Below are 14,520 nucleotides of genomic sequence, written 5' to 3' on the forward strand. Positions count from 1 at the left end.
ATAGCTCAAGCAGTAAGCATGTGCTCAGATTGTCTGGGTACTACAATCGCTTGAATCAAGTGGGAGTTAATCTTCTAGATAAAATAGTGATTGACAAAATTCTCTAGTCACCATCACCAAGTTAGTAGAACTTCGTGATGAACTATGATATGCAAGGGATAACGGAAATGATTCCCAAACTCTTCGTAAAGCTGAAATCGACGAAGGTAGAAATCAAGAAAAATATCAAGTGTTGATGGTAGACAAGACCACTAGTTTCAAGAAAAGGGCAAAGGGAAGAAGGGGAACTTCAAGAAGAACGGCAAGCAAGTTGCTGCTCAAGTGAAGAAGCCCAAGTCTGGTCCTAAGCCTGAGACTAAGTGCTTCTACTGCAAAAGGGACCAGTCACTGGAAGCGGAACTGCCCCAAGTATTTGGCGGATAAGAAGGATGGCAAAGTGAACAAAGGTATATTTGATATACAGATTATTGATGTGTATTTTACTAGTGTTCGTAGCAACCCCTCGGTATTTGATACTGGTTCAGTTGCTAAGAGTAGTAACTCAAAACGGGAGTTGCAGAATGAACATAGACTAGTTAAGGGTGAAGTGACGATGTGTGTTGGAAGTGGTTCCAAGATTGATATGATCATCATCGCACACTCCCTATACTTTTGGGATTAGTGTTGAACCTAAATAAGTGTTATTTGGTGTTTGCGTTGAGCATGAATATGATTTGATCATGTTTATTAGAATACGGTTATTCATTTAAGTAAGAGAATAAATTGTTGTTCTGTTTACATGAATAAAACCTTATATGGTTACACACCCAACGAAAATGGTTCATTGGATCTGGATCGTAGTGATACACATATTCATAATATTGAAACCAAAAGATGCAAAGTTAATAATGATGGTGCAACTTATTTGTGGCACTGCCGTTTAGGTCATATTGGTGTAAAGCGCATGAAGAAAATCCATGCTGATGGGCTTTTGGAATCACTTGATTATGAATTAGTTGATGCTTGCGAACCATGCCTCATGGGCAAGATGACTAAGACTCCGTTCGCCGGAACAATGGAGCGAGAAACAGATTTGTTGAAAATCATACATACTGATGTATGTGGTCCGATGAATATTGAGGCTCGTGGCAAATATCATTATTTTCTGATCTTCACAAATGATTTGAGCAGATATGAGTATATCTACTTGATGAAACACAAGTCTGAAACATTTGAAAAGTTCGAAGAATTTCAGAGTGAAGTGGAGAATCATCGTAACATAAATAAAAGTTTCTACGATATGATCGCAGAAGGAAAATATTTGAGTTATGAGTATGGCCTTCAGTTAAAACAATGTGAAATAGTTTCACTACTCATGCCACCTGGAACACCATAGTGTAATGGTGTGTCCGAATGTCGTAACCGTACTTTATTAGATATGGTGCGATCTATGATGTCTCTTACCGATTACCACTATCGTTTTGGGTTATGCATTAGAGACAGCTACATTCACGTTAAATAGGGCACCATCTAAATCCGTTGAGACGACACCGTATGAACCGTGGTTTGGCGAGAAACCTAAGCTGTCGTTTCTTAAAGTTTGGGACTGCGATGCTTATGTGAAAAAGTTTCAACATGATAAGCTTGAACCCAAATCGGAGAAGTAAATCTTCATAGGATACCCAAAAAGAAAATGATGGGTACACCTTCTATCACAGATCCGAAGGCAAGATATTCATTGCTGAAAATGGATCCTTTCTAGAGAAGGAGTTTCTCTCGAAAGAAGTGAGTGGGAGGAAAGTAGAACTTGATGAGGTAACTGTACCTGCTCCCTTATTGGAAAGTAGTTCATCATAGAAATCTATTCCTGTGACTACTACACCAATTAGTGAGGAAGCTAATGATGATGATCATGTAACTTCAGATCAAGTTACTACCGAACCTCGTAGGTAAACCAGAGTGAGATCCACACCAAAGTGGTACGGTAATCCTGTTCTGGAGGTCATGTTACTTGACCATGATGAGCCTACGAACTATGAGGAAGCGATGATGAGCCCAGATTCCGCGAAATGGCTTGAGGCCATGAAATCTGAGATGAGATCCATGTATGAGAACAAAGTATGGACTTTGATTGACTTGCCCATTGATCGGCGAGCCATTGAGATTAAATGGATCTTCAAGAGGAAGACGGACGCTGATAGTAGTGTTACTATCTACAAAGCTAGAATTGTCGCAAAAAGGTTTTCGACAAGTTCAAGGTGTTGACTACGATGAGAGTTTCTCACTCGTATCTATGCTTAAGTCTATCCGAATCATGTTAGCAATTGCCGCATTTTATGAGATCTAGCAAATGGATAAACAAAACTACATTCCTTAATGGATTTATTAAAGAAGAGTTGTATATGATGCAACCAGAAGGTTTTGTCAATCCTAAAGGTATTAACAAAATATGCAAGCTCCAGCGATCCATCTATGGACTGGTGCAAGCATCTCGGAGTTGGAATATACGCTTTGATAAGTTGATCAAAGCATATAGTTTTATACAGACTTGCGGTGAAGCCTGTATTTACAAGAAAGTGAGTGGGAGCATTACAGCATTTCTGATAAGTAGATAGATCAAGACGCTTGATAAGTTTTTCAATGAGTACATACCTTGACAAGATTTTGAAGTAGTTCAAAATGGAACAGTCAAAAAGGAGTTCTTGCCTGTGTTACAAGGTGTGAAGTTGAGTAAGACTCAGAACCCGACCACGACAGAAGATAGAGAGAGAATGAAAGTCATTCACTATGCCTCAGCCATAGGTTCTATAAAGTATGCCATGCTGTGTACCAGACCTATTGTATACACTGCCCTGAGTTTGGCAAGGGAGTACAATAGTGATCTAGGAGTACATCACTGGACATTGGTCAAAATTATCCTTACCGGAATAAGGATATGTTTCTCGATTATGGAGGTGACAAAAGGTTCGTCGTTAAGGGTTACGTCGATGCAAGTTTTGACACTGATCCAGATGACTCAAAGTCTCAATCTGGATACATATTGAAAGTGGGAGCAATTAGCTAGAGTAGCTTAGTGCAGAGCATTGCTGACATAGAAATTTGCAAAATACTTACGGATCTGAATGTGGCAGACCCGTTGACTAAACTTCTCTCACAAGCAAAACATGATCACACCTTAGTACTCTTTGGGCGTTAATCACATAGCGATGTGAACTAGATTATTGAATCTAGTAAACCCTTTGGGTGTTGGTCACATGACGATGTGAACTATGGGTGTTAATCACATGGTGATGTGAACTATTGATGTTAAATCATATGGCGATGTGAACTAGATTATTGACTCTAGTGCAAGTGGGAGACTGAAGGAAATATGCCCTATAGGCAATAATAAAGTTATTATTTATTTCCTTATATCATGATAAATGTTTATTATTCATGCTAGAATTGTATTAACCGGAAACATAATACATGTGTGAATACATAGACAAACAGAGTATCACTAGTATGCCTCTACTTGACTAGCTCGTTGATCAAACATGGTTATGTTTCCTAATCATAGACATGAGTTGTCATTTGATTAACGAGATTGCATCATTAGGAGAATGATGTGATTGACTTGACCCATTCCGTTAGCATAGCACTTGATCGTTTAGTTTGTTGCTATTGCTTTCTTCATGACTTATACATGTTCCTATGACTATGAGATTATGCAACTCCCATTTACCGGAGGAACACTTTGTGTGCTACCAAATGTCACAACGTAACTGGGTGATCATAAAGGTGCTCTACAGGTTTCTCCGAAGGTACTTGTTGGGTTGGCATATTTCGAGATTAGGATTTGTCACTCCGATTGTTGGAGAGGTATCTCTGGGCCCTCTCGGTAATGCACATCACTTAAAGCCTTGCAAGCATTGCAACTAATAAGTTAGTTGCGGGATGATGTATTACGGAACAAGTAAAGAGACTTGCCGGTAACGAGATTGAACTAGGTATTGAGATACCGACGATCCAATCTCGGGCAAGTAACATACCGATGACAAAGGGAACAACATATGTTGTTGTGCGGTTTGACCGATAAAGATCTTCGTAGAATATGTGGGAGCCAATATGAGCATCCAGGTTCCGCTATTGGTTATTGGCCGAAGACGTGTCTCGGTCATGTCTACATAGTTCTCGAACCCGTAGGGTCCGCACGCTTAAAGTTTCGGTGACGATTGTATTATGAGTTTATGTGATTTGATATACCGAAGGTAGTTCGGAGTCCCGAATGAGATCAGGGACATGACGAGGAGACTCGAAATGGTCGAGACATAAAGATCGATATATTGGAAGACTATATTCGGACATCGGAAAGGTTCCGAGTGATTCGGGTATTTTCGGGAGTACCAGGGAGTTACGGGAATTCGTATTGGACCTTAATGGGCCATACGGGAAAGGAGAGAAAGGCCTCAAAGGGTGGCCGCACCCCTCCCCATGGGCTGGTCCGAATTGGACTAGGGAGGGGGGCGCCCCCTTCCTTCCTTCTCCTTTTCCCTTCCCTTTCCTTCCCTCCTACTCCTACTACTTGGAAGGGCTCCTAGTTCTACTAGGAAAGGGGGAATCTTACTCCCGGTGGGAGTAGGACTCCCCTAGGGCGCGCCATAGAGAGGGCCGACCCTCCCCCTCCTCCACTCCTTTATATACGTGGCCAGGGGCACCCCATAGACACACAAGTTGATCAGTTGATCTATCCCAGCCGTGTACGATGCCCCCCTCCACCATATTCCACCTCGGTCATATCGTAGCGGTGCTTAGGTGAAGCCCTGCGTCGGTAGCAACATCATCACCGTCACCATGCCGTCGTGCTGACGGAACTCTCCCGTGAAGCTCTGTTGGATCGGAGTTCGCGGGACGTCATCGAGCTGAACGTGTGCTAAACTCGGAGGTGCCGTGCGTTCGGTACTTGGATCGGTCGGATCGTGAAGACGTACGACTACATCAACCGCGTTGTGCTAACGCTTCTGTTGCCGGTCTACGAGGGTACGTAGACATCATTCTCCCCTCTCGTTGCTATGCATCACCATGATCTTGCGTGTGCGTAGGAAATTTTTTAAATTACTACGTTCCCCAACACACTTGACATTGAAGCAACTCGAATACCACAAACCAAAACAAAACAAAGGATTGGCTTGCAGAATAAGCCGGAACAAACATATGATAGACCCCATATCGTATCATGTGTCTGTTGGAAAGATATTCTAGGAGCTACTTGAATTCCCACTTATAAACTCCCGAAACTTTCTGGTTATGCAATCAGGTGTTGGGGATACAGGGGAAGCATAATATCTCACCCAAACTAACAATCCCTACATCCAGCTGTATCCATCCTTCAACATATAACCAAGAAACCTTCGGAAATCGTGTACCTCAACCTTCGAAAAGCATCTGTTATACGAGTTATGGCAATACTCCCGAACTCCCACCCCAGTACTGGGTGGCATCGAGGTTATCTCACCAACAACTGCATAAAAGAGATTTTCGATGTCGGCGAGCTCAGGTATTCCAGAACTGCCACGATAAAATTGTGACGACAACACCTCGGAGCTCAACTCCCCGGGACATTGCCACAACCCCTAAATGTCAAGAGGCACCAAGAACAATGTTCTCGTCACAAGACTATCGAAACGATTCCAAGATACCCGCGTGATCCTAAAAAATCGTGACATTTGAGGGGATAAAAGTCAAAACTTCTACGTCACGAGGCCTCGCCAGAGCGACGAAGGGACTGAGGAGTAAAAAGAATCCTACTCTCTGATACGTCTCCAACGTATCTATAATTTGTTGATTGCTCCATGCTATTATATTATCTATTTTGGATGTCAATGGGCTTTATTTTACACTTTTATATCATTTTTGGGACTAACCTACTAACCGGAGGCCCAGCCCAAATTGCTGTTTTTTTTTCCTATTTTAGGGTTTCGCCGAAAAGAAATATCAAATGGAGTCCAAACGGAATGAAGCCTTTGGGAACGTGATTTTCTCAACGAAGGTGATCTAGGAGACTTGGAGTGGGCGTCAAGAAACAATCGAGGAAGCCACGAGGCAGGGGGCGCGCCCTCCACCCTTGTGGGCCCCTCGTTGCTCCACCGACGTACTTCTTCCTCCTATATATATCCACGTACCCCCCAAACATCCAGGAGCACCATGAAAACCTAATTCCACCGCCGCAACCTTCTGTACCCGAGAGATCCCATCTTGGGGCCTTTTCCGGAGCTCCGCCGGAGGGGGCATCGATCAGGGAGGGCCTCTACATCAACTCCATGGCCTCTCCGGTGATGTGTGAGTAGTTTACTTCAGACCTATGGGTCCATAGTTATTAGCTAGATGGCTTCTTCTCTCTCTTTGGATCTCAATACAAAGTTCTCCTCGATCTTCTTGGAGCTCTATTCGATGTAATCTTCTTTTGTGTTGTGTTTGTCGAGATCCGATGAATTGTGGGTTTATGATTAAGTTTATCTATGAACAATATTTGAATCTCCTCTAAATTCTTTTATGTATGATTGGTTTATCTTTGCAAGTCTCTTTGAATTATCAGTTTGGTTTGGCCTACTAGATTGATCGTTCTTGCAATGGGAGAAGTGCTTAGCTTTGGGTTCAATCGTGCGGTGCTCGATCCCAGTGACAAAAAGGGAAACGACACGTATTGTATTGTTGCCATCGAGGATAAAAAGATGGGGTTTATATCATATTGCATGAGTTTATCCCTCTACATCATGTCATCTTACTTAAAGCATTACTCTGTTCTTATGAACTCAATGCTCTAGATGCATGCTGGATAGCGGTCGATGTGTGGAGTAATAGTAGTAGATGCAAAATTGTTTTGGTCTACTTGTCGCGGATGTGATGCCTATATACATGATCATACCTAGATATTCTCATAACTATGCTCAATTCTATCAATTGCTCGACAGTAATTCATTTACCCACCGTAATACTTATGCTCTTGAGAGAAGCCACTAGTGAAACCTATGGCCCTCGGGTCTATCTTCCATCATATTAAATCTTCCAACACTTAGCTATTTCTATTGCCGTTTATTTCAGTTTGCATCTTTATTTCTCTTTATCATAAAAATACCAAAAATATTATCTTATCATATCTATCAGATCTCACTCTCGTAAGTGACCGTGAAGGGATTGACAACTCCTTTATCGCGTTGGTTGCGAGGTTCTTATTTGTTTGTGTAGGTGCATGGGACTCGAGCGTGATCTCCTACTGGATTGATACCTTGGTTCTCAAAAACTGAGGGAAATACTTATGCTACTTTACTGCATCACCCTTTCCTCTTCAAGGGAAAACCAACGTAGTGCTTAAGAGGTAGCAAGAAGGACTTATGGCGCCATTGCCGAGGAGATTCGCGCCAAGTCAAGTCAAGATTTGACTCCCGACAACGAGCCATTTCTGGCATCGTTGTCGGAGAGTCTACGCACAAGTCAATACATACCGAGTATCCATCACAAACTCTTGTCCCTCGCATTACATTATTTTCCCATTTGCCTCTCGTTTTCCTCTCCCCCACTTCACCCTTGCTGTTTTATTCACCCTCTCTTTTTCCGTTCGCCTCTTTTTCACTTGCTTCTTGTTTGCTCGTGTGTTGGTTTGCTTGCTTGTCACGATGGCTCAAGATAATACTAAATTGTGTGACTTTACCAATACCAACAACAATGATTTTCTTAGCACTCCGATTGCTCCTCTTACCGATGCTGAATCTTGTGAAATTAAAGCTACTTTGTTGAATCTTGTCATGAAATTCGCCGGACTTCCTAGTGAAGATGCCGCTACCCATCTAAATAGATTTGTTGATTTGTGTGATATGCAAAAGAAGAAAGATGTGGATAATGATATTGTTAAATTTAAGCTATTTCCTTTTTCCCTTAGAGATCGTGCTAAAGCTTGGTTTTCGTCTTTGCCTAAAAATAGTATTTATTCATGGAATAAGTGCAAAGATGCTTTTATCTCTAAGTATTTTCCTCTCGCTAAGATCATCTCTCTTAGAAACGATATTATGAATTTTAAGCAACTTGATCATGAACATGTTGCACAAGCTTGGGAGAGGATGAAATTAATGATACGTAATTTCCCTACACATGGTTTGAATCTTTGGCTGATTATACAAAACTTTTATGACGGATTGAATTTTGCTTCCAGAAATCTTTTAGATTCGGCCACGGGAGGCACTTTTATGGAAATCACTTTAGAAGAAGCTATCAAACTCTTAGATAATATTATGGTTAATTATTCTCAATGGTACACTGAAAGATCTACTAGTAAAAAAGTGCATGCAATTGAAGAGATTAATGTTTTGAGTGGAAAGATGGATGAACTTATGAAATTGTTTGCTAATAAGAGTGCTCCTACTGATCCTAATGATATGCCTTTGAATAATAATGAATATATGGATGTGAATTTTGTTGGTAGGGACAATTTTGGTAATAACGCATATAGAGGTAATTTTAATTCTAGGTCATTTACTAGTAATTCCTCAAATAATTATGGTAATTACTACAACAATTCTTATGGAAATTTTAATAAGATGCCCTCTGAATTTGAGACTAGTGTTAAGGGGTTTATGAATTCGCAAAAGAATTTCAATGCTTTGCTTGAAGAAAAATTGCTTAAGGTTGATGAATTGGCTAGGAACGTTGATATAATTTCTCTTGATGTTGATTCTTTGAAACTTAGATCTATTCCACCTAAGCATGATATCAATGAGTCTCTCAAAGCCATGAGAATTTCCATTGATGAGTGCAAAGAAAGAACCGCTAGGATGCGTGCTAAGAAAGATTGCTTTGTGAAAGTGTGTTCTTCCAGTTTTTATGAAAATAAAGATGAAGATCTAAAAGTTATTGATGTGTCTCCTATTAAATCTTTGTTTTTCAATATGAATCTTGATAATGATGGGACTGAAGATGAGCCACCTTTACCTAGAAGGCGTTCCAAAAATTCAGAGTTTTTAGATCTTGATGCAAAATTTGGTAAAAGTGGGATTGAAGATGTTAAAACTTTAGATATCAATGAACCCACTATTTTGGATTCAAGGAATTTAATTATGATAATTGCTCTTTGATAGGTTGTATTTCCTTGTTGCAATCTGTGCTAAATTCTCCTCATGATTATAGTCAAAATAAAGCTATTACTAAACATATCATTGATGCTTTGATGCAATCTTATGAAGAAAAACTTGAGTTGGAAGTTTATATCCCTAGAAAACTTTATGATGAGTGGGAACCTACAATAAAAATTAAAATTAAATATCATGAGTGTTATGCTTTGTGTGATTTGGGTGCTAGTGTTTCCATGATTCCAAAAACTTTGTGTGATTTGCTAGGTTTCCGTGATTTTGATGATTGTTCTTTAAACTTGCACCTTGCGGATTCCACTATTAAGAAACCTATGGGAAGAATTAATGATGTTATTATTGTTGCAAATAGGAACTATGTGCCCATAGATTTCATTGTTCTTGATATAGATTGCAATCCTCCATGTCCTATTATGCTTGGCAGAGCTTTCCTTAGAACGATTGGTGCAGTTATTGATATGAAGGAAGGGCATATTAAATTCCAATTTCCATTAAGGAAAGGCATGGAACACTTCCCTAGAAAGAAAATTAAATTACCATATGAATCTATTATTAGAGCCACTTATGGATTGCCAACCAAAGATGGCAATACTTAGATCTATCCTTGCTTTTATGCCTAGCTAGGGGCGTTAAACGATAGCGCTTGTTGGGAGGCAACCCAATTTTATTTTTATTCCTTGCTTTTTGCTCCTGTTCAGTAATAAATAATTTATCTATACTCTGTTTTGGTTGTGTTTTTTGTGTTTAATTAGTGTTTGTGCCAAGTAGAACCGTTGGGAAGACTTGGGAAAAGTCTTTTTGATCTTGCTTTAAAAAACAGAAACTTTAGCGCTCACGAGAATTGCTTCCATTATTATTTGGAGAGTGATATTTAGTTAATTATTTTTTAATATGGTTAATAGATAAATTTCTCACGTCCAGCAATTTATTTTAGAATTTTTGGGGTTCCAGAAGTTTGCTTGAGCTACAGATTACTACAGACTATTCTGTTTTTGACAGATTCTGTTTTTCGTGTGTTGTTTGCTTATTTTGATGAATCTATGGCTATAAAAGAGTTTATAAACCATAGAGAAGTTGGAATACAGTAGGTTTAACACCAATATAAATAAATAATGAGTTCATTACAGTACCTTGAAGTGGTGTTTTGTTTTCTTTCGCTAACGGAGCTCACGAGATTTTCTATTTTGAGTTTTGTGTTGTGAAGTTTCAAGTTTTGGGTAAAGATTTGATGGATTATGGAACAAGGAGTGGCAAGAGACTAAGCTTGGGGATTCCCATGGCACCCCAAGGTAAAATTCAAGGACACCAAAAATCCTAAGCTTGGGGATGCCCCGAAAGGCATCCCCTCTTTTGTCTTCGTTCATCGGTAACTTTACTTGGAGTTATATTTTTATTCACCACATGATATGTGTTTTGCTTGGAGCGTCTTGTATGATTTGAGTCTTTGATTTTTAGTTTACCACAATCATCCTTGCTGTAGACACCTTTTGAGAGAGACTCACATGATTTGAAATTTATTAGAATACTCTATGTGCTTCACTTAGATCTTTTGAGCTATATAGTTTTTGCTCTAGTTCTTCACTTATATCTTTTAGAGCACGGTGGTGGTTTTATTTTATAGAAATAATTGATCTCTCATGCTTCACTTATATTATTTTGAGAGTCCTTTAGAACAACATGGAAATTTTCTTTTAGGAATAATATAAAAACTTTCATACAAGTGCATTGAATACTATGAGAAGTTTGATACTTGATAATTGTTTTGAGATATGGAGATGGTGATATTAGAGTCATGCTAGTTGAGTAGTTGTGAATTTGATAAATACTTTTGTTGAAGTTTGTGATTCCCGTAGCATGCACGTATGGTGAATCGTTATGTGATGAAGTCGGAGCATGATTTATTATTTATTCTCTTCCTTATGAGTGGTGGTTGGGGACGAGCGATGGTCTTTTCCTACCAATCTATCCCCATAGGATCATGCGCGTAATACTTTGTTTCAATAACTAATAGATTTTTGCAATAAGTATGTGAGTTCTTTATGACTAATGTTGAGTCCATGGATTATACGCAGTCTCACCCTTCCACCATTGCTAGCCTCTCTAATACCGCGCACTTTTGGCCGGTATCAAAAACCCACCATATACCTTCCTCAAAACAGCCACCATACCTACCTATTATGGCATTTCCATAGCCATTCCGAGATATATTACCATGCAACTTTCCACCGTTCCGTTATTATGACACGCTTCATCATTGTCATATTGCTTGCATGATCATGTAGTTGACATCGTATTTGTGGCAAAGCCACCGTTCATAATTCTTCATACATGTAACTCATGCATCATTGCACATCCCGGTACACCGCCGGAGGCATTCACATAGATTCATATTTTGTTCTAAGTATTGAGTTGTAATTCTTGAGTTGTAAGTAAATAAAGTGTGATGATCATCATTATTAGAGCATTGTCCCAAGTGAGGAAAGGATGATGGAGACTACGATTCCCCCACAAGTCGAGATGAGACTCCAGACAAAAAAAAAGAGAAAAGCGGCCAAAAAAAGAGAAGGCCCAAATAAAAAAAATGAGAGAAAAAGAGAGAAGGGACAATGCTACTATCCTTTTTACACACTTGTGATTCAAAGTAGCACCATGATTTTCATGATAGAGAGTCTCCTATGATATCACTTTCATATACTAGTGGGAATTTTTTATTATAGAACTTGGCTTGTATATTCCAATGATGGTCTTCCTCAAAATGCCCTAGGTCTTCATGAGCAAGCGAGTTGGATGCACACCCACTTAGTTTCTTTTGTTGAGCTTTCATACACTTATAGCTCTAGTGCATACGTTGCATGGCAGTCCCTACTCACTCACATCGATATCTAATGATGGGCATCTTCATAGCCCGCTGATACGCCCAGTTGATGTGAGACTATCTTCTCCTTTTTTGTCTTCTCCACAACCACCATTCTATTCCACATATAGTGCTATATCCATGGCTCACACTCATATATTGCGTGAAGATTGAAAAAGTTTGAGAACATCAAAAGTATGAAATAATTGCTTGGCATGTCATCGGGGTTGTGCATGATTTAAATATTTTGTGTGGTGAAGATGGAGCATAGCCAGACTATATGATTTTGTAGGGATAACTTTCTTTGGCCATGTTATTTTGAGAAGACATAATTACTTAGTTAGTATGCTTGAAGTATTATTATTTCTATGTCAATATTAAACTTTTATCTTAAATCTTTCGGATCTGAACATTCATGCCACAATAAATAAAAATTACATTGAGAAATATGTTAGAAAGCATTCCACATCAAAAATTCTTCTTTTATCATTTACCTACTTGAGGACTTGCATCAATTAAGCTTGGGGATGCTTGATACGTCTCCAATGTATCTATAATGTTTGATTGCTCCATGCTATTATATTATCTATTTTGGATCTCAATGGGCTTTATTTTACACTTTTATATCATTTTTGGGACAAACCTACTAACCGGAGGCCCAGCCCAAATTGTTGTTTTTTTTGCCTATTTTAGGGTTTCGCTGAAAGGAATATCAAACGGAGTCCAAACGGAATGAAACCTTCGGGAACGTGATTTTCTCAACGAACGTGATGCAGGAGACTTGGAGTGGGCGTCAAGAAACAATCGAGGAAGCCACGAGGCAGGGGCGTGCCTACCCCTCCTAGGCATGCCCTCCACCCTCATGGGCCCCTCGTTGCTCCACCGATGTACTTTTTCCTCCTATATATATCCACGTACCCCCCAAACATCCAGGAGCACCATGAAAACCTAATTCCACCGCCGCAACCTTCTGTACCCGAGAGATCCCATCTTGGGGCCTTTTCTGGAGCTCCGCCAGAGTGAGCATTGATCACGGAGGGCCTCTACATCAACTCCATGGCCTCTCCGGTGATGTGTGTGTAGTTTACTTCAGACCTACGGGTCCATAGTTATTAGCTAGATGGCTTCTTCTCTCTCTTTGGATCTCAATACAAAGTTCTCCTAGATCTTCTTGGAGATCTATTCGATGTAATCTTCTTTTGCGGTGTGTTTGTCGAGATTCGATGAATTGTGGGTTTATGATCAAGTTTATCTATGAATAATATTTGAATCTCCTCTGAATTCTTTTATGTATGATTGGATTATCTTTGCAAGTCTCTTCGAATTATCAGTTTGGTTTGGCCTACTAGATTGATCTTTCTTGTAATGGGAGAAGTGCTTAGCTTTGGGTTCAATCTTGTGGTGTCCTTTCCCAGTGACAGCAGGGGCAGCAAGGCACGTATTGTATTGTTGCCATCGAGGATAAAAAGATGGGGTTTATATCATATTGCCTGAGTTTATCCCTCTACATCATGTCATCTTGCCTAATGCGTTACTCTGTTCTTATGAACTTAATACTCTAGATGCATGTTGGATAGCGGTCGATGTCTGGAGTAATAGTAGTAGATGCAGAATTGTTTCGATCTACTTGTCGCGGACGTGATGCCTATATACATGATCATACCTAGATATTCTCATAACTATGCTCAATTCTATCAATTGCTCGACAGTAATTCGTTTACCCACCATAATACTTATGCTCTTGAGAGAAGCCACTAGTGAAACCTATGGCCCCCGGGTCTATCTTCCATCATATTAAATCTTCCAACATTAGCTATTTCTATTGCCATTTATTTTACTTTGCATCTTTATTTCTCTTTATCATAAAAATACCAAAAATATTATCTTATCATATCTATCAGATCTCACTCTCGTAAGTGACCGTGAAGGGATTGACAACCCCTTTATCACGTTGGTTGCGAGGTTCTTATTCGTTTGTGTAGGTGCGTGGGACTCGAGCGTGATCTCCTACTTGATTGATACCTTAGTTCTCAAAAACTAAGGGAAATACTTACGCTACTTTACTGCATCACCCTTTCCTCTTCAAGGGAAAACCAACGAAGTGCTCAAGAGGTAGCACTCTCCGATATACATAATCCTAAGAGTCAAAGCATTTTGCTATAGACTCAACAACGTCAGCGATTCAATCAAGCAGGGGGCTCCTGAGTCAGGGATGGCTCTGATTACCAACTTGCAAGACCCACAATGCGGCTATATCTCCCATGTGTCGGGGCACGACTTAGAGGCATAGCCGCATGGTAGTTTTGTCGCAAGAGGGGTAATCTTCACACAATCCCATGTACTGAATAAGAAAGGGATAAAGAGTTGGCTTACAATCGTCACTTCACACAAATAACAAGTTAAACATACATCATCCAGAGTACAATCAAGGTCTGACTACGGAACCAAAATAAAAGAAGAAAACCCCAAATGCTAGATCCCCGATCGTCCCAACTCGGCTCCACTATTGATCACCAGGAAACGAGACAAAACAACGATCAAGATCTTCATCAAGCTCCCACTTGAGCTGGG

The sequence above is a fragment of the Triticum dicoccoides genome, chromosome 3A, assembly GCF_002162155.2.
Source record: "Triticum dicoccoides isolate Atlit2015 ecotype Zavitan chromosome 3A, WEW_v2.0, whole genome shotgun sequence".
Classification (NCBI taxonomy): Eukaryota; Viridiplantae; Streptophyta; class Magnoliopsida; order Poales; family Poaceae; genus Triticum; species Triticum dicoccoides.